At 41.9% G+C, this 27,177-nt stretch overlaps 1 protein-coding gene across 4 annotated transcripts in view; it reads left to right on the top strand.

Moving 5' to 3' along the window:
• Nucleotides 1-27,177, top strand: part of gulp1a (GULP PTB domain containing engulfment adaptor 1a) — a 142,664-nt gene that overhangs the window by 86,186 nt on the left and 29,301 nt on the right. For 2 of the 4 annotated variants that reach the window (XM_020462062.2, XM_031805580.1), the window contains exon 2: nt 7,572-7,657. The gene's annotated coding sequence lies outside the window, so the exon portion shown is untranslated. Of the gene's footprint in view, nt 1-7,571; nt 7,658-26,707; nt 27,122-27,177 lie in introns of those variants that run through there. The other 2 variants (XM_031805579.1, XM_020462061.2) reach the window with 2 other exon arrangements.

The following is a 27,177-nucleotide window of genomic DNA, read 5'->3' as shown; positions in this document are numbered from 1 at the left end:
CTGTATACACCTGTTCTGAATGGCCCCAGAGTCTGCAACCCACTAAGCAAGGGGCACCACCAAGCAAGCGGCATCATGAAGACCAAGCAGCTCTGCAAACAGGTCAGGGACAACGCTGTGGAGAAGTACAGATCAAGGGTTATAAAAAAAAAGCTGAAACATTGAACATCCCACGGAGCACCAATCCATATATTAAATCCATTGTTAAAAATGGAAAGAATATGGCACCACAACAAACCTATCCAAGAGAGGATAACCCTGAAGGAGCTGTAAAGCTCCACAGCGGAGTTTGGAGTATCTGTCCATCGGACCACTTAAAGCCATACTCTCCACAGAGCTGGGCTTTACGGAAGAGTGTCCAGAAAAAAAGCCATTGCTTTGAAGAAAAAAATAAGCAAACACGTTTGGTGATCGCCAAAAGGCATGTGGGAGACTCCCAAAATATATGGAAGAAGGTAATCTGGTCAGATGAGACTAAAATTGAACCTTTTGGCCATCAAGGAAAACGCTATGTCTGGTGCAAACCCAACACCTACCATCACCTCGAAGACACCATCCCCACAGTGAAGCATAGTGGTGGTAGTATCATGCTGTGTAGATGTTTTCATCAGCAGGGACTGGGAAACTGGTCAGAATTGAATGAATGATGCATGGCACTAAATACAGGGAAATTCTTGAGGGAAACCGGTTTCAGTCTTCTAGAGATTTGAGACTGGGACAGAGGTTATCTTCCAGCAGGACAATGACCCTAAGCATACTGCTAAAGCAACACTCGAGTGGTTTTAAGAGGAAACATTTAAATGTCTTGGAATGGCCTAGTCAATGCCCAGACCTCAATCTAATGGAGAATCTGTGGTATGACTTAAATATTGCTGTACACCTGCGGAACCCATCCAACTTGTGGGAGCTGGAGCAGTTTTGCCTTGAAGAATGGGCAAAAATCCCAGTGGCTAGATGTGCCAAGCTTATAGAGACATACCCCAAGAGACTTGCAGCTGTAATTGCCGCAAAATGTGGCTCTACAAAGTATTGACTTTGGGGGGGGGGGGGGGGGGGGGGTGAATAGTTATTCACACTCAAGTTTTCTGTTTTTTTGTTGTATTTCTTGTTTGTTTCACGATAAAAAATAATTTGCATCTTCAAAGTGGTAGGCATGTTCTATAAATCAAATTGTCATGCCCTGACCGTAGATATCTTTTTATTCTCTATGTTTGGTTGGTCAGTGTGTGACTCGAGTGGGAAACTCTATGTTCTGTGTTTCTATGTTTTGGCCGGGTATGGTTCTCAATCAGGGACAGCTGTCTATCGTTGTCTCTGATTGTCAATCATACTTCCCAATCATTGCGCGTGCACAGCCCGGTGCGATAAATTCCAGCTCCCCGCATTGGACTGGCTAGAGTGGGAATCCAGCCAGGACAGATGGTGCCGGCTCAGCGAGCCTGGCCTCCAGTGCGTCTCTTCGGCCCAGGATATCCTGTGCCGGCTCTGCGCACTGTGTCTGCACAGCCCAGTGCATCCTGTGCCAGCGCCCCGCATTTGCCGGGCGAAAGTAACCATCCAGCCAGGACGGGTTGTGCCGGCTCTACGCTTGAGACCTCCAGTGCGCCTCCACGGCCCAGTGAATCCGGTGCCTGCTCCATGCACCAGGCTTCCAGTGCATCTCCCCAGTCCGGTGAGACCTGTTCCAGTTCCACGTACCAGGCCTCCAGTATGTCTCCCCAGCCTGGTAAGCCCTGTGGCAGCTCCATGCACCAGGCTTCCAGTACATATCCTCAGTCCGTTGAGACCTTTTCCGGCTCCACATAGGAGGCCTCCAGTGATGATCCATGGCCCGAAGCCTCCAGTGATGATCCATGGCGCGAAGCCTCCAGTGAAGGTCTCCAGTCCGGAGCCTGCAGCGAGGGTGCCCAGGGCCTGCGGAGAGGGTCTCCAATCCGGGGTCGGCGACGAGGGTCCCCGCAGAGGCGCCACCAAAGTGGGGGGAGCCAGAGGTAGAGCGGGGTCAGCGTCACGCACCGGAGCCGCCAACGAGGTAGATGCCCACCCGTAGTATCATGGTGCTGACTTTTGCACAATACCTGCAGCAAAAGCCTCTACCCCGTCCTCTGGCTGGGCAGAGTACTTTGGGACTTTAGTTACTTCGGTGTAACAAGGGCCTAGCCGTGCGGCCCTACCAACACTCCTATTTATTCGTAATGGCCCTTCGCGTGAGTTGGGTTTGTTCCTTCGTTCACGTTGTCACTCCCTTATTTTCCGGTCTAGTATGAGGCCTTGGATAGATATACTCCTATTTAAATATTCTGAGTGTTATGCATTCCTCCTATATTTTTTTACCTTCAAGTTATCTTTACCTATGTATATATCAATACCTAATAACAACTCCTATTAGTTATTATGCTCGTCAGCTAGTAGTCACTTGGAAACTCGTATTGGTATATGTTTTGACATATATACCTCTCTTAAAAATATATTATTGTCCACACAATTAAATATTCTTTAGTGCAATCACTTTAACCTATAACCAGGGTTACTTTCTGTTCAGTGAGAGTGTCAAAGGCGTTTGCTCTCCAGATCGTTAATCTGGCCTAGTTGTCAAAGTTTCAAGCTTTTATTAAGTCACTCTGTTTTTTGTCTTATACACATCATTACAATTCAATGGTTAAACAGTTTCTCAATACAACAATAATGCTCAATCAATCCTTAATGCTTTAAGCTATGCCAGATAATATTGCAAAACTTTAAATGCGTTAACACTTCTAACAATATTGACTAAATAGCAAAAATAGTTCAATTACCTTAAATGCACAGCCCCTTGGTCGCTTTCCTGTAATTGGTATACTCACAGCTATGACGCTAGATTCCAAATTCCAATATCTCTATACACTTTCAACTCTGTATATGGACTCAATATATTGAGGGAAAGCTGTCTCGTTGTCACTGATTGGGAATCATACTTAGGCAGCCTTTTTCCTTTTGTGTTTTGTGGGTAGTTGTCTTTGTTAGTGGCATTATAGCCTAAGTAAGCGTCACGGTCGTTTCCTTGTTCTTTGTTTTGTTGGCGACATTTATCAAATAAAAGAAATGTACGCTCACCATGCTGCACCTTGGTCCGGGTCATTTCCACGACGACAGCGATCGTCTATTTTAATTCCAGGTTGTAAGGCAACAAAATAGGGAAAATACCAAGGGGGTGAATACTTTCACAAGCCGCTGTAAGCATTTCATTGTAAAGTCTACACCTGTTGTATTCAGCAAGTGACAAGTAACATTTGATTTGATTTGATCAAGCAGCGTTTCAGTGTTCACCCAATTTACATAACATAGATAGTTCAGTATGTGTCATTTAGTAATAATTTAGCTATTTAAGTAAAGTGTTTGATGTACTGTATATGCCAGTAGTTGTTTTATGTTTACCTATGGAGCATCAATCTTTTTAGCATTCAGTTTGCAATATCCAGTTCGCCACAAGCTTCGGGCAAACATTTTTACTGTAGTTAAACACAGTGGGAGATGAGAACACTGTTGTAACTAGCAACATGCACGGGCAGCTCTGTTGATTCTAAATTAAAGAGTGCAGGTAGTGTTTAATCAATAACACACATCTGTTGGGTCGCTGTCTGCAATTGAAGGATTAAGTCAGATTAATTCTACTTTGCTCCCATGGAATTACAGTCCAACCTCTCTTGACTGCAGTCTACATATTAAATCAATGATCTTTTAAATGGGTCAGGTAGGTCGCAGTGCGGCCCATACCTCTGTATAAACCCACTCTCTGGGTTGTGTAGCATACCTTGGCTTTTGAAGAGTAGTCTCGAGTGGAGCAGGGGGTTGAGCTAATATCTTTAAAGGTCATGTGTGATACATGCAATATGACTGCTCGATCCTCCTGTTGACTTGGTGGTAGTAGTAAATTAAGTAGATTACGTTTCACCACAGATTGGCTACTTGTTTTGCATGGTGAAAGTATGCATTTTATAAAGCCTCTGTGGTCCCAGGTTGGGAGGAATAAGTGAAGGCTCAATAATGGTTTTCCATGCAGGATATTGTTTAGCACATTGCTTTGTCTTCACGCATACTGTCCCTCAGTGCTTTAAAAGCTGTTTTATTCATCGTCAATATAGTTTTATTTGCTACTATAAAAACGGAAAACAGCATAAGCTATTTATAAAGTTCTGGGGCTTCGAGTCGATACATCTGCATCTGCTCGACATTGCTTTATACAACAGTGTATTTTCAATGGTTTTTTAGGTTGACTTTTGTCATTTTTTTATAATTGGCAAAAGTAATGCGTATGATGCCAGTTTTAGCCTCAGCTAGCCTCCAGTAAGTTTTGTGGTGTATTTTAGAATGATTGGCCCCCCTCCACACTAGTAGGACCCTGACAGTGCAGGCCCAGGGTCTTCCCCTCAGGAGCTGAGCTGGCTAAAGGATGGCCTGCCTAGCTCTGCCTCAGCCTCTTATCTACCCCCGGCAGCAGCCCTCAGGCAGTGGAGCTGCTGCTGGGGCTCAAACACACAAACATGTCCAGATGCTTGGAAGAATAACTGATGTTGCCACATCACGTCTAACACCTTTTGGAATGTAAAGAACAGCAGGCGAAACACTTTCACAATGTATGAGAATGAGATGAAAGGGAAATAACTTTATTCCAACGCTTATTTTTAAAGCCAGTGTGCTGTTGGCCCTGCATATTTAAGTCCCTGTGGGGTTTTCATACCTCACTTACACAAATACACAAATATGGATACCTTGCACCGAGTGGAATATTGGCCTGCTGCCAATGACTTTTGCTATGTTCAAAGAACTCATCTAAGGACTATGGGGATCTGGTTTTGATACTCTATTTCTACAGTTTCAAGTTGGTGGTTGTAGTTGCAATACTCTCATCCTGTTGCTGTGTCGTTCTTCATTAAGAGTATTCTATGCACATACTGCCTATATTTTCTGAAGAGACTTACGCAACTGCATTTTTTTGTTCTTTTATTCCATGGTTTTGTTAGAAAATGTAACCCCCTTCTGCTCCCAGGTGGTCTATTCTCATAATGGATTTAAAAGCGTCTCTGAAAGGTGCTCGCCTTGGCTCAGCAGGGCTTGCATTTAGAACTATGTGATTTGTTCTTGTGCAACATTACGCCATATTATTTCCTGCCGGCAAGAAACCATGGAGTCAGGGTCTGCCAGATTCACATTTAAGTCGCACTGTCCTGTTAGCTGGAGGGTCTGTGAATGTGATGACTGCGGCAGGACCAACGAAGCAGTCAGGGAGAGGGCCCCAGGACAATGCATTAACAATGTCTCCCTGTAGAAGTTTTGGGTATGTCTATGCTGCAGGCTCCTTCTGTTCACACACAAGCAGCCGCTGAATAGCAGATGTGTTGGAGGTCTCCCTCAGTCCCTCGGCAGTATTGAGATACGAAAGTCTCCTTTGAACAAATGAGGCCCTCAAATAGTTCAACAACAAGAAACTTGAATTTCAAACTATATGGCTTGGTTGTGAAATGTATAGCATGTCAGCACTGAAGCAAAACCTGAACTTTTTCCAACTTAGGGGTATAAACCATGTAACTGTTCAAATGAATATTGAAATGGTAATTTCAGAATATGTGACTGTGAAGTAGAATTGCGCATTACCACTATTCTAGGCCAAGAACATATTCAGGGCTTGACATTCAGGTAAATTTGGCAGTGGCAAAACTATTTTCAGGTCTTGCCAACATTTTTTAAGCAGATTTAAGTCAAAACTTTAACTCAGGAAAATTCACTGTCTTCTTGGTGTATTTTTGGCCAGTGTATATTTGGCCTTGTGTTTTAGGTTATTGACCTGCTGAAAGGTGAATTAATCTCCCAGTGTCTGGTGGAAAGCAGATTGGAAACTACCCAGTTTTTAACGATTACAAGCATACCCATATGTTGCAGCCACAATATGTTTGAAAATATGGAGAGTAATACTCAGTGATGTATTGGATTTGCCCCAAAAATAACACTTTGTACTCCAATGTGAATTACTTTGCCACATTTTTTGCAGTACTACTTTAGTGCCTTGTTGCAAACAAGATACATGTTTTGGAATATTTATGTTCTGTTCTTCCACTGATGTTGAGTGATTAGGCCTGGCTCGCAGTCGCCATTCCAATTCATTCCAAAGGTGTTCAATGGGATTGAGGTCAGGGCTCTGTGCAGGCTAGCCAAGTTCTTCCACACCGATCTTGACAAACCATTTCTGTGCGGAACTCGCTTTGTGCACGGGTACATTGTCATGCAAAAACAGGAAAAGGCCTTCCCCAAACTTTTGCCACAAAGTTGGAAGCACGGCATCGTCTAGAATGTCACTGTATGCTGTAGCGTTACGATTTCCCTTCACTGGAACTAAGGGGCCCAAACCCCGAAAAACAGCCCCAAACCATCCTCCACCAAACTGTACAGTTGGCACAACCGAGGACAGACGATTCTTACGCATCACTCTCTTCAGCACTTGGCAGTCTCATTCTGTGAGCTTGTGTGGCCCACCACTTCGCGGCTGCATTTCCACTTCACAATAACAGCACTTACAGTTGACCAGGGAAGCTCTAGCAGGGCAGAAATATGACGAACTGACTTGATGGAAAGTTGGCATCCTATGACGGTCCAACATTGAAAGTAACTGAGCACTTCAGTAAAGCCATTCAGCTGCCAATGTTTGTCTATGGAGATTGTATGGCTGTGTGCTAGAGTTTATAAACCTGTCGGCAAAAGGTGAGGCTGAAATGACCAAATCCACTAATTTGAAGGGGTGTCCACATACTTGTGTATATAGTGTACATCCTCATTTTTATCCTATCACAGCCATTAAACTCTCAAAGGGATAGTATTTTTTTTTTACCCCATCTACCAATAGGTGCCCTTCTTTGCGAGGTATTGGACAATTTTCCTTGTTTTTTTGTGGTTGAATCTGTGTTTGAAATTCAATGTTCAACTTAGGGACCTTACAGATGTGCGGGGTACAGAGATGAGGTAGTCATACAAAAATCATGTTACACACTATTATTTCACACAGAGGGAGTCCATGAAACATATTATTTGACTTTGTTACTCCTGAAATGATTTAGCTTTACCATAATTAAGGGGTTGAATGCTTATGGACTTTTTTATGTTGGTTTTTTATGTTGGTTTTATTTCTAAAAACATAATTCCACTTTGACATTATGAGATATTGTGTGATGGCCAGTGCCACACAATCACAATTTAATCCATTTTAAATTCAGGCTGTAACACAACAGAATGTGGTAAAAGAAAAGAGGTGTGCATATTTCTGAAGGCACTGTATGTACTGTATGCCTGACAGTTTTTTTCTGAGGTATTTGACACAGGGGGCTATTTAAACATGACCATAATCTACAGGTTTCAGCTGGATAACCAACTCAAACTGTTGTTTTCAAAAAGATCTGCACTTCTTTTGTTTATGTAGGCTATATTCTCTTGTTCTTGTGTGGTATCGACCAATGGCAGATGATGGTACAGAATCAATTCAGTATTCCCAAAGCCTCAATGCTGTAGGACTAACCTTTCTTCCCTTTCTCTTCTTCCCCCCACAGAAGACACAGCACTCATGAAAATTCTGAGGCCATTAGATGAGTGAGGCCCAACAGTGGATCCTGGTCATTCACAATCAAAATTATCGGTAAGGCACCTTATCCGCTGTGGAGCTGTCGGATTACTGCTCATCTTCAAATCTAGCTCACCCGAGGAGCTTCCAAAGCAATCTTTATGTGTTTGGTGTTACAAAACAGCTCATAGAGTAGGTAACAAAATTGGAGGCACCGCTGGAATGTATGTGTAGCCTTTTAATATTATTATTTTTATCCCACATACTGTGATTAGAAATCACAAGGGGATACTACTCTTATTTTTTGTGTATGTGAGCACAAAGCAAATTGCTAGCCCAGGAGGTAAACTATTAAGAAGGATTTTTCAACTTCTCTAACCTTAGTCATGGCTCAATTGTCTGTCCAGCAAGCCCTCCCCTGCAGCCCGGTCTCAAGGTCCCCTGAAGCACGGTCTCAAGGTCTCCGGCCGTCACTAAAGGCATCGTAATAATGACACGAGTCAGCCAAAGGTCTCACCCATCAGGCATCTATATTAGGGTTGAATAGCGGGAACCGGGTCTCCGAGATTTAAAGAGATTTCTTGGCCAAACCCACTTCCTTTTCCCGGGAAAAATAACTGTGAGAAACCAATAAAGTATAATAAATGATTTCAATGAACAGCATGATGTGAAATTGAACTGTTAAATCAGCCAATATATGATGTCTAAATCTGGCTTCTCTACAGCCTTCTCTCTGATATCTGCATGATCAATCATCAATGCTGAGGTGGGGACAGACAGCGCATCCTAATATTCTTTTATCAAAATGTTTTTTTGGGGGCAGAAATGCCTTTTCGAACTTGTGAACTTTCATGTGCCTTAATAACAAACCTGTATGCCATCTGTAAATACGAATAAAAGTGTTAAATTACAAGCCTTGTTGGTTAAGCCACAAAAAAAATTAGCAACCTTCCCACTAGCCATGATTGCCTGAGATAATGAGTGGGCTGGACATGCCGAGAGAGGATTTTGGATTGGTCTGCCATATTGAAGGCTTCTGTCTATTTGAGCTGGTCAGTCTGTGTTGGTAATGCTGTTGGAACGTGGCTTTAAAAAAATATATATATTGTGTAGTGGAGCTGCATAAGTTTTGCTGTCCACTTTCTGGAGGATCAAGTTTTGAAATCAGTGGAATTTGACTATGATAGCTAAAGAGATGGAGAAAACACCTGTCTCCGGATTACATCTTCAAACTAAGGGAAACAGTGGTATGGCATCCCTGGCAGGGAGCGAGACGCGTCCATCATGCATGATGATGTATACAGGTAACATAGTCTAGCGTTAGCTAGCTACATTTTGAGATATTACACATTTCTAATTTTGAAAGAATGGTTCCATTTCAAGCTAAAGTGTACTGCTAGCTAGCTAACAGTAGCTGTTTGGCTCGCACTTTGTTCATTGTTGTTTAACTAGCTGACGTTAGCTGGCTGGCTCGATAGCTAGCGTTACGTGACGTGTCTGATCTTAAACGTGGTTTATTGTTTAGCTAGCTAGCTATATGTCTTAAGCTAAAGTGTACTGTTAGTTAGCTAACGTTAGCTGGCTGGCTCCCTAGCGGACCCTATTATTAGTTTCCCAGAGTTGTTTGCTTTTCTAGTTAGAGTCTAATGTTAGCTAGCTAACATTGAACCTGGTTGCTTAGCTCCCAGCACTGTGGCATTGTTGGCACTTTGTTCATTGTTGTTTAACTAGCTTACGTTAGCTGGCTGGCTCGTTAGCTAACATTACGTGACGTGTGTACAACACCCGTTGAATATGGCCGGTGTCAGTAAATGTCTGCTAAAAAGCGTAATGACATTGTTGCCAGTAGAGCGGGTTAGGCTGTTTTCATGTAATCCAGGGCTTTGAATGCTCTGAATGCTCCGAGAGCGAAATCAGGTGGGTAGGGCTAAAACTTAAGAGGGTGTGTACAATGCTGAATGGGTGTAGACAACAAAGAGCTCTTCACTAGATGCCAAAACATTCAAAGGCCATTTTCTCAAAAGTGAGTTTACAAGTTGATCAAAGCAGAATTACTTTCCCATTGTTCCTCAAATGCAGTGTATGACATAACATTTTGTAGCTCTGAATCTCTACTTTTATTCAATGTAAAAAATACCATTTCACATTTTGCTACATAAGACCGAATCCAGGTTGTGAGTCACAAATGGTGTTTGATGGGGTTGAGGTCAGGCCTCCACACTGATCTCGACAAACCATTTCTGTATGGACCTTGCTTTGTCCACAGGGGCATTGTCATGCTGAAACAGGAAAGGGCCTTCCCCAAACTGTTGCCAGAAAGTTGGTAGCACAGAATTGTCATTGAATGATGTAACGTTAAGATTTACCTTCACTGGAACCAAGGGGACTAGCCAGAACCATGAAAAACCGCCCAGACCATTATACCTCCTCCACTAAACTTTACAGTTGGCACTATGCATTGGGGCAGGTAGCGTTGTCCTGGCATCCGCCAAACTCAGATTCGTCCTTCGGTCTGCCAGATGGTGAAGCGTGATTCACAACTCCAGAGTCCAATGGCGACGAGCTTTACACCACTACAACCGACGCTTGGAATTGCGCATGGTGATCTTAGGCTTGTGTGCGGCTGCTCGGCCAAGGAAAGTGATTTCATGAAGCTCCCGGCAAACGGTTGACATTGCTTCCAGAGCCATTTTGGAACTCTGTAGTGAATGTTGCAACAGACAATTTTTTACGAACTTCAGCACTCGTCGGTCCTGTATTGTGAGCTTGTGTGGCCTACCACTTCGCGACTGAGCGGTTTTTTCTCCTAGATGTTTCCTATTCACAATAACAGCACTTACAGTTGACCGTAGCAGCTCTAGCAGGGCAGAAATTTGACGAACTGACTTGTTGGAAAGGTGGCATCCTATGCTTTTCCAATAGTCTTGAAGGAGTTCCCATATGTGATGAGCACTTGTTGGCTGCTTTTCCTTCACTCTGTGGTCCAATTCATCCCAAATCATCTCAATTAGGTTGAGATCAGGTGATTGTGGAGGCCAGGTCACCTGATGCAGCACTCCATCACTCTCCGTCTTGGTCAAAAAACCCTGACATAGCCTGGTGGTTTGTTATGTCATTGTCCTGTTGAAAACAAATGATAGTCCCACGAAGCACAAACCAAATGGGATGGCGTATCGCTACAGAATGCTGTGGTAGCCATGCTGGTTAAGTGTGCCTTGAATTCTAAATAAATCACAGACAGTTCACCAGCAAAGCACCATCTCACCTCATCCTCCATACTTCACAGTGAGAACCACACATGTGGAGATCATCTGTTCACCAATGCATCTCAGAAAGACACATTGGTTGGAATCCAAAATATAAAATTTGGACGCATCAGACCAAGGGACAGATTTCCACCGGTCTAATGTCCATTGCTCATGTTTCTTTGCCCAAGCGAGTCTCTTCTTATTGGTGTCCTTTAGTAGTGGTTTCTTTGCAGCAATTCGACCATTAAGGCCTGATTCACGCATTCTCCTCTTAACAGTTGATGTTGAGATGTGCTGTTACTTGAACTCTGTGAAGCATTTATTTGGGCCGCAATTTTTTAGGCTGGTAACTCTAATGAACTTATCCTCTGCAGCAGAGGTAACTCTGGGTCTCATAGCGTTTGATGGTTTTTGAGATAGCACTTGAAGAAACGTTCAAAGTTATTGAAATGTCCCTTTTGACTTACCTTCATGTCTTAAAGTAATGATGGACTGTCTTCTCTTTGTTTATTTGAGCTGTTCTTGCCATAGTATGGACTTGGTATTTTTCCAAATATGGCTATTTTCTGTATACCAACCCTACCTTGTCACAACACAACTAATTGGCTCAAGCACATTAAGAAGGAAAGAAATTCCACAAATTAACTTTTAACAAGGCACACCTGTTCATTTAAATTTATTCCAGACTACTTCATGAAGCTGGTTGTGTGGTTGTGTGTTTGTGTGCTTTTGGTGACAAGCCGAATTTCTTCAGCCTCCTGAGGTTGAAGAGGTGCTGCTGCGCCTTCTTCACGATGCTGTCTGTGTGGGTGGACCAATTCAGTTTGTCTGTGATGTGTACGCCGAGGAACTTAAAACTTACTACCCTCTCCACTACTGTTCCATCGATGTGGATAGGGGGGGTGTTCCTTCTGCTGTTTCCTGAAGTCCACAATCATCTCCTTAGTTTTGTTGACGTTGAGTGTGAGGTTATTTTCCTGACACCACAATCCGAGGGCCCTCACCTCCTCCCTGTAGGCCGTCTCGTCGTTGTTGGTAATCAAGCCTACCACTGTTGTGTCATCCGCAAACTTGATGATTGAGTTGGAGGCGTGCGTGGCCACGCAGTCGTGGGTGAACAGGGAGTACAGGAGAGGGCTCAGAACGCACCCTTGTGGGGCCCCAGCGTTGAGGATCGGCGGGGTGGAGATGTTGTTGCCTACCCTCACCACCTGGGGGCGGCCCGTCAGGAAGTCCAGTACCCAGTTGCACAGGGCGGGGAGCTTGATGACGAGCTTGGAGGGCATGGAGGGCACTATGGTGTTAAATGCCGAGCAGCATTCTCACATAGGTATTCCTCTTGTCCAGATGGGTTAGGGCAGTGTGGTTGAGATTGCATTGTCTGTGGACCTATTTGGGCGGTAAGCAAATTGGAGTGGGTCTAGGGTGTCAGGTAGGGTGGAGGTGATATGGTCCTTGACTATGGGAGCCAGACCCAGCCAATCAAAAATAGTTTTTCCCCACAAAGGGCTTTTTTACAGACTGAAATACTCAGTTTCATCAGCTTTCCGGTTAGCTGGTCTCAGACTATCCCGCAGGTGAAAAAGCCTGATGTGGAGGTCCTGGGCTGGTGTGGTTGCATGTGGTCTGCAGTTGTGGTCGGTTGGATGTACTGCCAAATTCTCTAAAATGACATTGGAGGCAGCTGATGGTAGAGAAATTAACTTTCAATTCTCTGACAACAGCTCTGGTGGACATTTGTGCAGTCAGCATGCCAATTGCACGTCCCATTAAATTTGAAACATCTGTGGCGTTGTGTAACAATGCCACAACTGTCAGGTGGATGGATTATTTTGGCAATGGAGAAATGCTCACAAACAGGGATTTAAACACATTTGTGAACAAAATTTGAGAAAAATAATCTTTTTGTGGGTATGGAACTTTTCTGGGATCTTTTATTTCACCTCATGAAACATGTGACCAACACTTTACATGTTGTGTTTTGTTTTGTTCAGTATAGATATATACAGTGGGGAGAACAAGTATTTGATACACTGCCGATTTTTATCATAGGTACACTTCAACTGTGAGAGACAGAATCTAAAACAAAAATCCAGAAAATCACATTGTATTATTTTTAAGTCATTAATTTGCATTTTATTGCATGACATAAGTATTTGATCACCTACCAACCAGTAAAAATTCCATCTCTCACAGACCTGTTAGTTTTTCTTTAAGAAGCCCTCCTGTTCTCCACTCATTACCTGTATTAACTGCACCTGTTTGAACTCGTTACCTGTATAAAAGACACCTGTCCACACACTCAATCAAACAGACTCCAACCTCTCCACAATGGCCAAGACCAGAGAGCTGTGTAAGGACATCAGGGATAAAATTGTAGACCTACACAAGGCTGGGATGGGCTACAGGACAATAGGCAAGCAGCTTGGTGAGAAGGCAACAGTATTAGCCTTAGATTTAACTAATGAATGTTGGGTTGTGCATAAACTTCTAACTTGCACAAAATACACTTGCGCTCTGCTGGCCACTCTCCTTAAAAAACAGTCCTTGGCTCTTGGAGTCCCAGGAAAAGCTAGACTACAATTGCTTGCAGGGCCTTTTTTGCAATCTCTTGTTTACTGAATGTTAAAGACCTCATCCAATAGAAGTCACAGGCAATTTGAAAGAGAGAACGCACGATGGCAGTAGGCTATAGCAGTTCTTTATTCAGACCATAACCTTTCTTTGTGAAGAGAAGTGAAAGCCGTTTGCATCTTATTGCAGTCCTAATTTATTCAAACTTGTCATTACAATGATGAAGATGCAGACGATAGAAGGTATTTCATTTAACTGTTGAAAGTGAGGAAGGAATGAAGCAACAATCGAAAGAAAGAGAAGGTAGGCTAATACTGACGTCGCAGCACATCAGGGGAATTATTATGAATGTTAGCCCAATAATTATCAACATTTAAAACGTTTCCAAATCCTAAATCACTTTGCTGGCCTAAAATTGTAACTTTGTAAGCCTCATGTCCTGCACCAGCATATCATGTTCTCTCCCAGCTTCATGGTTTTGAACGAGGTACGTAATTCCAGTCCATATAATACAGTATTATACAGTACGGTAATGCAGTCCACACTCAAAAAGATTAGCCTACTGGAGCTTTCATTTTCATTTGTTTACCTAAGGAAGCATAGCTACATCTATGGGCTTTTATGTTTTTCTGTCACACGTAATATGAAGGCACAATCATTTCATTTGGCCTTTTTTTTGGCTTGGGCTCAATAAAATGTATAATTTATGGATCATCGGGCTCAGGTAGCATCAGGCTTGAATTTTCATGCCGATCAAAGCTCTCGTCAAATCCAGACCTATGTATGTGCTTTAGAAGGATTTTTCCGGTTTGGGCTGGAAATACCGGGTTACCCGGGAGAAAGGTGATTTATTCTAGGGATGGAACATTTGAAAAATACCGGGAAAATATACACCCCTAATCTCTACCCCTGCCGCTCCAATTTATTCAGACAAATCGCGAGTGATCCCAGAGGTCACTCATGGTAGCCCTCCCGTCCATTCGTATATACTACTAGGATATGGTGAACAACACCTTGCCAGCCTGCCTGCTTGCCTGCATGCAGTGCTCCCACAGCTTTGGAACTCCATGTAATGCATCAGCGGGAGGTAATCGGATTTCCAATGACTACACAGGCAAATCTGCAATGCTAATGTGCTTAATAAAAGGCTCCCAAATAGGTTAAGTTGATTTAAAAAAAAATCCTATATGGAATTGGCTCACTCATTAGATCCCATTGAGAAGCAATAGGCTACATGCAAAAATCCAAAATAAATCTTATCAATTGCTACACCCCGTCATGCAAATATGTTTGTCTCACTGTGGGGGACGGGTTAATATGAAGATGGGCAATGGATTGAAATCAAAAGTTGCACTACGTGGTGCAGATGAATAGTTTCAACAGTGTGTGTGTGTGTGTCTGGAAGTGGGTGCTGGGTTTTCTAACGACAGAAAACAAAGGGAGAAAGTGGAGATGAGTGTTTTTCCAGTTATGTGCGTGGTTGTGTGATGGCCCTTGTCAAATGGGTTTGTAGTGATGATACACAGCCCACCCTCCACTTCCCCAACTCTATAAACATGATGTCACAACATGAGAAAACCAACATTGACGTATTTGTGCGTGTGTATTTAGTGTCATCCTACACAAATTTTGGTCCAAAACAATGTATGAAGAAGACAAAATTGAGTGTTCAGCTTGCATTATTGACAGCAACAACAACAAACTGCCAAACCTTTTCTCCTCAAATATAGTCATTGAATTAATATTTTTTTAATTTGTTCAAGATTACTGGCCAACCTCAGCAGCAAGGTAGGCCCACATTTTTCATATGTAAATATTAGAATAGGATGAAAGGTGTTTTATGATGAAGGCATCTAAATAGATACCATTCTCTATAAAGCAAAGCTCCATTCAAGTAATGCAAAGATGTGTTACCTCTAACCTCTATTCCTGCTGAACCCTCTTTGTCTTCATCAGATATTGCTTTGACATATTGAAAGTGGGCCATGTCTTTACACTCACTTGAAGCACTTGAATGCATAGAATTCTATGAATACGCATTATAAACTACAAAGTAGAACATATTGAAATCCTGTCAGGTATAATCATGGCAATCATCCAATCTAGAATGCGTTATTTAAGCCTTGCAGAGAAATTGGAACTGACATATATAATTTAATAAGTGATTTTCACATCACTGTTGTTATATCAAGCAACTTGCGTACAATTTTGAGATTTTAAGTTGATGGGGGTTAATAACTAAATGTCCCTGTCATGCAACGTCAAGGTAAATGTGCAGAAACTTTTTAGCACAAGTGTCAAATGCAATGTGTCCCACAGTTTGTACCCAGAGGTCCCAAGGCAGTGTAAGTTGGAAACTTGATAGAATGTGAATTAAGCTTGGAGTTATTCACTATGTCAGCAAAAAGTAACAATGTCAATGAATTGTTACCAAAATTACTCTGCAGAATATCTGACCTTGTTGAATGCATTTTCTAAGATGCTTGACTGTGAGGGTTGAGGGGGAAACTATCTGTGGATTTCGTGATGAAGCTAAAGCAAGATACAAGGGAAGCATTCAATTTATCAGGGCTCCCAGACAATGACCCTTGACAGATTAGATCATTTTGTTCAAACATTTCAGAGAAGTTGACATGCCTTTCCAGAAATGGTGTGCTTTGTCAGCTGTTTCCACTTTCTGTTTCCAAGATTCAAATGACCCCATTGAGCAAGACTTAAAAATAAATAATTCTACATCTAATTTTGAATTGCATTTTTTTGGTTGAGCAGTGACTCAATCCCCCCTCACCCCCATTGACTTACTGTATCAGGAGGACAGTGCTTTCTGGAATGTTGATGGCCTAATAACTTTAACTATTTACTCCCAATTAATCATTCTCTCTGCTTGTGTGATTTGTTTGACTTTTTGTATCAACCCTAGACTCGTGTTGAGTTACCCTTTTTCTGTGCCAGGTTGTTGTACATTGATATTAAGTTACGGTATGATATCATGGAACAGTCTAATGTGACGGGGCGGCAGGTAGCCTAGTGATTAGAGCGTTGGACTAGTAACCGAATGGTTGCAAGATCAAATCACCGAGCTGACAAGGTAAAAATATGTCGTACTGCCCCTGAACAAGGCAGTTAACCTAGGAACAGTGGGTTTTCATTTAAAATAAGAATTTGTTCTTCAATGACTTGCCTTGTTAAATAATGATAAAAAAAGATGAGGATTTGTTAGTTGATTTTTTTAAATAGATTTTACTAAGTTAATTGAAGGGATGCTATTCAGATCACAGTGAATGGGAGTATAATAATGATTGGCAGGAGTCCTAGAGTAACCTTGATGTGAGAAGCATATTTCCCACATATTTTCCACTTCCCTTTTATGGTATTAGTTATGTTGATTTGATTTCTGTTGATAGATTTCAATCACAGCTGTGATTTATTTTTATAATAGAAAAATCAACACATGCCAGCACTTTTCATAACTTTGATACTAACAGTGTAGTACAAGGAATTTATAGAAATATGAATTGATTTATGGTATAATGAGCAACAATGCAACATCATACTGGGAAAAATTCATTGAATCAATGTCTTTTCAATTAATTTTAACCCAAAAATACAGTTTTACTTTCTTTTGTCATTTAGGTTAGGATTGTGGAGTAAATACAATGTTGTTGTTCCATCTTCAATTTATCCTATCACAGCCATTAAACTCTAACTGTTTTAAAGTCACCATTGGCCTCATGGTGAAATCCCTGAGAGGTTTCCTTCCTCTCCGACAACTGAGTTAGAAAGGACGTCTCTGCCTTAGTAGTAACTGGGTGTATTCGTACACCATTCAAAGTGTTATTTAATGAATTCACCATGCTCAAACGGATATTCAATGTCTGCCTTTTTTATTTTGACCCATCTACCAATAGCTGTCATTCTTGGAGAGGCACTGGAAAACCTCGGTGGTCTTTATGGTTGAGTCTGTGTTTGAAATTCACTGCTCAACTGATGGATCTTACAAATAATTGTATGTGTGGGTAACAGAGATGAGCTTTTCATTTTTAAGTTATTTATTTTTAAAAATCCACTTTAATATTAAAGTGTATTGTGTATAGGCAAGAGACACAAAATATACATTTAATCAATCTTAAATTCCTGCTGTAACACAACAAATGTGGAAAAAGTCAAGGGTGTGAATACTTGAAGGCACTGTATATTGTTGGCATTACCTCAGACAATAACAAAACATCTTTCATTCTCCATTCAAGTCACTTTATTGTGCCATCCCTGTTCTCTCATCTCAGAAACTTTTCAAACTTTTATGGTGAGTGGTGGTAGATATGATCTCTGAAAATAAATATGAGATTCCAAGAAGATACAAAACTGTGACCTTCTGAAAGCCTTCAAACCCTTGACATACCCTGAAGACATCTGTTATTTTCTGAGGAATATCTGAGAACTTCATAAAAACTCCTGTTGGGCAAAATTGTAAAACTTATATTTATTTGCAGAGGGCCGGTGTATTTTTAATCAGGTGTGTAACTGCTTAGTTGGAACAAATGCCTGCACCCACACTGGCTCTCTGTGGATAAGATCAAACCCTGATCTAAGCAGTGTGAAAGCAAAAGCTACTTTGAGAGTGACATCAATGGGTCTCTCTGGCTGCTTGTACACAGGCAGTCGAATTCTGGTATTTTTTTCACTAATTGGTCTTTTGACTAATCAGATCAGCTCTGAATTGGGCTGCCTGTGTAAACGCAGCTCAGATAAAAGGTGAAACTCATTTCATAATTTCTGAAAGATCACCCTTTGTTTTCATTAATGCATAATACCACATACATAAAAAGTAACAGTTACACATTTAAGACTACAGAAATTCAAATACAATTTGATTTGTCACATGCGCCGAATACAACAGTTGTAGATCTTACAGTGAAATGCTTACTTACAAGCCCTTAAAACAATGCAGTTTTAAGAAAATACCTCAAATAACGTAGAGTTAAGAATAACTAATAATTAGAGCAGTAGCGGGGCTATATACAGGGGTTGTACCGGTCCAGAGTCAATGTGCGGGGGCACCGGTGTCGAGGTAATTGAGGTAACATGTACATGTAGGTAGAGTTATTAAAGTGACTATGCACAGATAATAACAGAGAGTAGCAGCAGTAAAGAAAGGAGGGGGGCGATACAAATAGTCTGGGTAGCCATTTGATTAGTTGTTCAGGAGTCTTATGGCTTGGGGGTAGAAGCTGTTTAGAAACCTCTTAGACCTAGAATTGGCGCTCCGGTACCTCTTTCCGTGCGTTATTAGAGAGAACAGTCTATGACTAGGGTGGCTGGAGTCTTCGACAATTTTTAGGGCCTTCCTCTGACACCGTCTGGTATAGAGGTCCTGGATGGCAGGAAGCTTGGCCCCGGTGATGTACTTTACTACCCTCTGTAGTGCCTTGCGGTCAGAGGCCGAGCAGTTGCCATACCAGGCAGTGATGTAACCAGTCAGGATGCTCTCAATGGTGCAACTGTAAAACCTTTTGAGGATCTGATGACCCGTGTCAAATCTTGGTCCAAGTCTCCTGAGGGGGAATAGGTTTTGTCGTGCCCTCTTCACTATTGTCTAGGTGTGCTTGGACCATGTTAGTTTGTTGGTGATGTGGACACCAAGGAACTTGAAGCTCTCATCCTGCTTCACTACAGCCCGGTCGATGAGAATAGGGGCGTGCTCTGTCCTCCTTTTCCTGTAGTCCACAATCATCTCCTTTGTCTTGATCACGTTGAGGGAAAGGTTGCTGTCCTTGCACCACAAGGTCAGGTCTCTGACCTCCTCCCTATAGGCTGTCTCATCATTGTCGGTGATCAGGCCTAGAACTGTTGTGTCATCAACAAACTTAATCATGGTGTTGGAGTTGTGCCTGGCCCGTGCAGTCATGAGTGAACAGGGAGTACAGAAGGGGACTGAGCACGCACCCCTGAGGGGCCCCCGTGTTGAGGGTCAGCGTGGCAGATGTGTTGTTCCCTAACCTTACCACCTGGGGGCAGGCCACCAGGAAGTCCAGGATCCAGTTTAAGAGGGAGCGGTTTAGTCCCAGGGTCCTTAGCTTAGTGATGAGCTTTGAGGGCACTATGATGAACGCTGAGCTGTAGTCAATGAATAGCATTCTCACAAAAGTGTTAATTTTGTCCATGTGGGAAAGGACAGTGTGGAGTGCAATAGAGGTAGCATCATCTGTGGATCTGTTGGTGCGGTATGCAAATTGGAGTGGGTCTAGGTCTTCTGGGATAATGGTGTTAATGTGAGCCATGACTAGCCTTTCAGAGCATTTCATGGCTACAGACGTGAGTTCTACGGGTCAGTAGTCATTTAGGCAGGTTACCTTATTGTTCTTGGGCACAGGGACTATGGTGGCATGCTTGACACATGTTGCTATTACAGACTCAGACAGGAGGAGGTTGAAAATGTCAGTGAAGACACTTGCCAGTTGGTCAGCGCATGCTCAGAGTACACATCCTGGTAATTCGTCTGGCCTAGCGGCCTTTTGAATGTTGTTCTGTTTAAAGTCTTACATCGGCTGCGGAGAGCGTGATCACACATTTGTTCGGAACAGCTTATGCTCTCATGCATGTTTCAGTGTTACTTGCCTCTGTGAGCATATAATTTATTTAGCTTAGACTCGTGTCACTGGGCAGCTCTCGGCTGTGCTTCTTTTTGTAGTCTGTAATAGTTTGCATGCCCTGCCACATCCGACGAGCGTCGGAGCCGGTGTAGTCCTGTATTGAAGCTTAGCCTGTTTGATGTTTCGTCGTAGGGCATAGCGGGGCATAGCTTCCGGGTTAGAATCCAGCTCCTTGACAGCGGCAGCTCTAGCCTTTAGCTTAGTGCGAATGTTGCCTGTAATACATGGCTTCTGGTTGGGGTATATACGTACAGTCACTGTGGGGACGACGTCCTCGATGCACTTATTGATAAAGCCAGTGACTGATGTGGTGGCTCCTCAATGCCTTCGGAAGAATCCAGGAACATATTTCAGTCTGTGCTAACAAAACAGTCCTGTAGTTTAGCATCTGCTTCATCTGACCACCTTTTATAGATTGAGTCACTGGTGTTTCCTGCTTTAATTTTAGCTTGTAAGCAGGAATCAGGAGGATAAAGACTGCTTTGTACACGTCTCTGTGTGTGGAGTAAAGGTGGTCTAGAATTTTTTTTCCCTCTGTTTGCACATGCTGATTGAAATGAGGTAAAAAAGATTTGTTTCCCTGCATTAAAGTCCCCGGCCACTAGGAGCGCCGCCCCTGGATGAGTGTTTTCCTGTTTGCTTATGGCGGAATACAGCTCATTGAGTGCGGTTTTAGTGCCAGCCTCGGTCTGTGGTGATATGTGGACAGCTACAAAAAATACAGCTGAAAACTCTCTAGGTAGATAGTGTGGTCTACACCTTATCATGAGAAACTCTTCCTCAGGTGAGCAAAACCTTGAGACTTAGATATCTTGCACCAGCTATTGTTTACAAATATGTATAGGCCCCAGCCCCGTGTCTTACCAGAGGCTGTTGTTTTTGTCCTGCCGATAGTGTATAACCCGCCGTTCAGCCACGACTCGGTGAAACATAAGATATTACAGTTTTTAATGTCCTGTTGGTATGATATACGTGCTTTCAGTTCGTCCCCTTTATTTTCCAGCGACTGAACGTTAACTAGCAGGATGGATGGCAAGGGCAGATTAGCCACTCATCGCCTGATCCTCACAAGGCACCCTGATCTCTTTCCGCGAAATCTCAGTTTCCTTTCCCAGCTAATCATGGGGATCTGGGCCTGGTCTGGTGTCTGTAATAGTGTATCCCTCCCATCCGACTCATTAAAGAAGAACTCTTCGTCCAATTTGAGGTGAGTATTCCCAGTTCTGATGTCTTGAAGCTCTTTTCGGTCATAAGAGACGGTAGCAGCAACATTATGTACAAAACAAGTTACGAACAACGTGAAAAAACAAACAAAATAGCATGGTTGGTTAAGAGCTGATAAAACAGCAGCCCTCCCCTCCTGCGCCATTTTCACAGTTCTGTTCCCATCTTGGGCAAAGAGTTGATCAAACCCATTATAATGACACTGCGATAGATGAAAATGTTCTCTCCCCGCATTTGGTTCACCTCCAGTCCAGGGTTCCCTCCTAAACTACTGCTAATTGCCAATTAGGTTTCCTCCTCACCCTCACGGTGTTTACTTCTCTCACATTCCTCCCTCATTATGTTCCATAGCAGAGCAGCCAGCTAGACAAATTATTTCATCAAGAAATAGCAGCCGATAACCCCTCTGCTACATCAACTCCATGTAATGGACACTAACATTCTCTGAGAATTCTATATGCAGGCCTACATTCAATTTCCCTGTTCTGGAAGTGGTGGATTAACTAAAGCTTTGGACACAACAGCTGTGTATTGGTATAATAAGACAGTCCCAGCAGATGGTGGTTTTGCCATTAACGATAAGATGTTTTGGATGTGGGGGGAACCAGTTGTTGTTACGAGCATTTAGGACTACTTATGCTGCTGGATCAGCATGCATGACCTTGGGACAGCTTGGGAATTGGCCCTGGGATGTGGATGTCTTTATCTGATTGGCTGTCATGTTTTATTGTTGGAGGGAGATGCAGCCAAATCCCTAGTGACCGTTGGATAAAGTAGTGTTTTCTAGTTTCTATCTAGACAATAAAACAGTGGTGAAAAGTACTTAAGTACAAATACTTTAAAGTACTACTTAAGTCGTTTTTGGAGCAATTTACTGTAATTTACTTTACTATTTATATTTTTTACTACTTTTACTCCACTACATTCCTGAAGAAAACAATGTACTTTTTATTCCTTACATTTTCCCTGACGCCCAAAAGTACTAGTTACATTTTGAATGCTTAGCAGGAAATTGTCTAATTTGTGCACTAATCCCCTGTCATCCCTACTGCCTCTGATCTGGCAGATTCAATAAACACAAATGCTTTGTTTGTAAATGACGTCTGAGTGTTGAAGTGTGCCCATGGATATTCATAAATAAAGAAAATCGTGCCATTGAGGAATACAGCTTATTATAAGGAATTTGAAATGATTTATACTTTTACTTTGACTTTTGATACTTAAGAATATTTTAGAGACTACATTTACTTTTGTACTTAAATACATTTAAAACCTAATACTTTTAGACTTTTACTCAAGTAGTATTTTACTGGGTGATTTTCACTTTTACTTGAGTCATTATCTTTTTAGGTATCTTTACTTTTACTCAAGTATGACAATTGGGTACTTTTTCCACCACTGCAATAATACCTGACACAGCATATTATTTGAGCAACTCTATGACATGTGCAGAGGACTAGTGTTGGTATGCGTTGCGAAGGACTAGTGTTGGTATGCGTTGCGAAGGACTAGTGTTGGTATGCGTTGCGAAGGACTAGTGTTGGTATGCGTTGCGAAGGACTAGTGTTGGTATGCGTTGCGAAGGACTAGTGTTGGTATGCGTTGCGAAGGACTAGTGTTGGTATGCGTTGCGAAGGACTAGTGTTGGTATGCGTTGCGAAGGACTAGTGTTGGGATGCGTTGCGAAGGACTAGTGTTGGGATGCGTTGCGAAGGACTAGTGTTGGGATGCGTTGCGAAGGACTAGTGTTGGGATGCGTTGCGAAGGACTAGTGTTGGTATGCGTTGCGAACGACTAGTGTTGGTATGCGTTGCGAAGGACTAGTGTTGGGATGCGTTGCGAAGGACTAGTGTTGTGATGCGTTGCGAAGGACTAGTGTTGGGATGCGTTGCGAAGGACTAGTGTTGGGATGCGTTGCGAAGAAGACCGCAGATATTTGAGTTTGCAGGACCACGCATACATAATAGGCCACAGCTTGTCTGTATGCACAATATCATTGTCTATGAAGGTTGATTTCAATACATTTTGTACAATTGAACAGAATCAACAGTTGGCTCAGCTGTCAAAAATGTTCTCCCTCTTAATATTTATACTTTCATTTTGTTTTCTCTATGTAAGGACATGTTTTTCAAGAAGCATAGCCTGCATCCATTTAGAACTATAGTTAGAAAGGCCGCGTGACTATAAGCTAGCTTTCCTTTTTCAGCTTTGTGTGCTCTAGTTTATGACTGTGACATGAAGGCCTAACACAACCTTTCCTGCCCTGTAGCGCACCATGGTCGAAAACAAATTCTCAGCTGAAACAGCTGAAGCCTTACCTCAAAGATGTGCTTGCAGTTTTCAGGAAACGACTGGCTTTGTTGACTTACGTGGAAGACTTAGACTGGGGGTTGGAAAACAAAATCAAAGCCCAAATGCTCCTGGTCACTTTATGTGAAAAATATGTACACAGGTTCCTGCATAAGAGTATAAAAACATGTTTGTTTGCTTTCTTGGTGTAATAGAGTATTGTACAATGGAAACTGCTCAACCAAAATATATCTGCAGTTCACGAAATGTCTCCCATGTCTGTGGTAAACCAAAGTGTAAACAGATGGTGAGTGTGTTTTATTGTTGTACCTGCGGTTGATGTCATGGCCGTGCAATGTGTGATGACCGAGGGAGTGTACCAATGGGTTTCCTGACAACTGGCCTCTCATAACCAAAACATTGTTTGCACTCTAGAATTAGACTCAGCTGACATTTCCGGTCTTTATAAAAATGTATATTGTTTATTCGCCAGTCACACGACTCACACTTCGACTTAGACACTCTGGCCTTTCGAGCTGTCTAGAAAGCGAGACCGTGTCTTACAGGGCCGTACTCAGACCTTTCAGGGGGCAGGTTCTCAAACTGAAAAAGGGCACCCCCCAAAACGTCTTTCATAATTCATATCGCGAAACGCAAAACATACCAATTGCCTCTGTAGCAAAAATAAATACATTTTGTAGCATAGGCCTATTTGTGTCTATGACAACACACTCACTCATCACAAACTGTAAGCAAGCTATTTACCGTGCCTCTTAAGTTAATGATTGACATCGGGAAAAGAGTGTGGGCTATCATCTGATCATTGATGTTGATGATTGATGTAAATGTGCTAGTTAGCAGCTCAATGTTTTGTTTTTACTGATTGTGATTTATCTTCAATGCTCTTAAATAATAACTTCATAATGTAATATTTATATTCTAATTTAAGATATATGGCTGGCTGGCTAGTGGTTTGCGGGATATTTTAGATTATGATGGTTAGAGACAAGACTACCAGTTTTGCTGCTGTCGACTGAAGAAGATAAGGAGTTGGGTTGGAGCGAGGGTCATTGATGTAGCCGCTCCAATCTGTCTTTCTGCCTATCTCTGATGTGCGTATCAGCCAACCAGACTGATATTGATATTGATTATGATGTTAATCAAATGTTATGCTGCTGTGGCAGTAGGGCTGGGAATTGCCAGGGACCTCACAATACGATATTATCACAATACTTAGGTGGCGATATGATATGCTTTGTGATTCCTATGATTCTATATGTATTGCGTTTTGGTTCTGTGATTTTATTGCGATTCGATGTTCCAAACATATTGCTCACCATATTCCTGCTGCAGCAGGACAATTGACAGCCAAGAGAAAATGAATTTTGATCAGTCATGGAAATAAAAGTGCTGAAAACAAATTGGCTCCCTATTTAAAAGACGATGGAGAGGAAGCTATAAAGAAAAATACTAGAGTTTTGCCAACTAGTCCAAAAATAATATTGCGATGTTTTCAAAACTATATGATATATTGCAAAAAAAATTATCCCGATATGTAACTGTATCCACCATCACTATGTGGCAGTACTTAAAGCTGCAATATATAACTTTTTTGGGCGACCTGACCAAATTCACATAGAAATGTGTGTTATAGGTCTGTCATTCTCATTGAAAGCAAGTCTAAGAAGCGGTAGATCTGTTCTATTTGCACTATTATATGCTTCCTGTTCTTAAGTCGAGTTTTTGTGTCTTTAACTTTCGGGTTTATACACCAGCTTCAAACAGCTGAAAATACAATACTTTTGGTAAAATATATTTCAGAGCGGTTTAGATGGTACACTTACCACATTTAGATGTGCACAGTATTCCAGATAGTAGCTCATATCCCACTTAAGGACTTATTCGGGATAAGATGTTTACATGCAACTTTGATATCCCGTTCACGAGTGTCCCTGTATCCATGAATAAATAGAATATTCCTCATTTAAAAACATATCGTTAAATGGAATACTAACTGAAATATGGACACTGACTGTAGGCCTATGACCTCTCACATGTAGCATAATATAATATGAACTCTTTCTTGCAGTGAAATTATACAACAAATGTACATTTTTTGTCCGTGTGAAAAGTGGCAAAAGTGGCAATCTTATACTGTAGTGTTTGGAGTAAATGTTATTTGGGTCATAGTCATTTATATTTTTACTCATAGATACAGTATTTTTGACTGTATCAGGGATATGTATGTGGTGAGATACTAAAGGTTCAGTTAATCATGAGCTCTTTTAACTTTACAGAGAAGGTGCTTTGGTGTCAGCCGATCTTGTAATGGCTGTAAATTATTTCCATACGTGATCTTATTCTTTGCAATGTGTTGAAGGTTCTCCACTTTGAGAGCTGAAAAATGTCTGCCAAAACCTTTTAACACTCTACCTCACCCCAGCTGTCCATACAAGATTGAAACATGAAATGATGGAGGGTGAAACAGAGAAAAGCGTTAGGAAAATAAAGTGTGAACAGAACCTCAGAATCCTGAGAACAGGTCTCTTCCTGTTTTAAATGGTACTCAGAAATCAGAGACCTGGGAACTCCCGGCCAAAACAATCTTGGCAACACCTTGTGGCCTGTATTCAATCAAAACCAATACACAGGATTCGGAGGTAGATCAAATCCAACATTTTGTTCCCATGAGCGAGAAGGCTTTTAACATGCAATTGTGTTTATTTTTGTTTCACACTGTAAACTGGGTTTCTTTCGAACCTGACTTGCTGTGCAAGAATCCCAGGAAACCTGGTTACCAACTTTGATTGAATAAGGACCCTAATGTCAGATAGCCTGGACCTCTCACCAATAAGAAACACAATGGTTTTTGGTCAATGGTGTTTGTCAGTTTCAGCGACGTGTTATCCTGCCTGATGAGCAGTTCATCTCCAAGCGTTGAATAAGACATGGAAGTGTCAGATTTCACAAAGGTATAGCACAGTTCAAGCTGCTAGGATCCACTGTTCCTACGCTCAAGTATTTCTACAGCCGCAGTGGAAACATTTTTTCACAGAATATTGTCTTCGCCAATTCTCAAAACCAAGCATTTCTTTTTCTTTTTTTTTTATAGATTCAGGGTTTCTTTTCAGGCACATTACATGGTGATTTGAATATCTAAAGACAAAAAGATATTGGCATGTCTCTCCAAAAGTGATATAAGTCAAAGAGATTTACAGTTTGGACAGGAACCACTGGAATGTTATAGGTTACCTCTGGTATGTTTCCTCTTTCTTTAGAAAGCAGTTATTTTTGCTGACATTTTTCTAAACATCCTCACAGAAAAGTTAGCAAAAAAAACGACTTTTGCATAAATTGTGGGTGGAGGTATTTTGACTCTGAAAAATCCAGCTATCGTGTTTCTGCAACAAAAATAAAGCCCTTGTTGGAGTTTTTCAAACCCATCATCTCCTCTACCGCAGTCCTGAATGTATCTCCATCTGGTCCACAGCTGAAAACTATTAGACAGTGCTTGAACTTCCTTCTTCTCAGTATTCCACGCGGTTTCAAAGCAAGTAAGTCACTTTTATTTTGGTCCTGCCGCTTGGTCGTCTTTGTATGTTTCTGTATT

Source organism: Oncorhynchus kisutch, linkage group LG26 (genome assembly GCF_002021735.2).
Source record: "Oncorhynchus kisutch isolate 150728-3 linkage group LG26, Okis_V2, whole genome shotgun sequence".
NCBI lineage: Eukaryota > Metazoa > Chordata > Actinopteri > Salmoniformes > Salmonidae > Oncorhynchus > Oncorhynchus kisutch.
The sequence above is the reverse complement of the archived record's forward strand: the minus strand, read 5'-3'. Positions and strand labels throughout refer to the sequence as shown.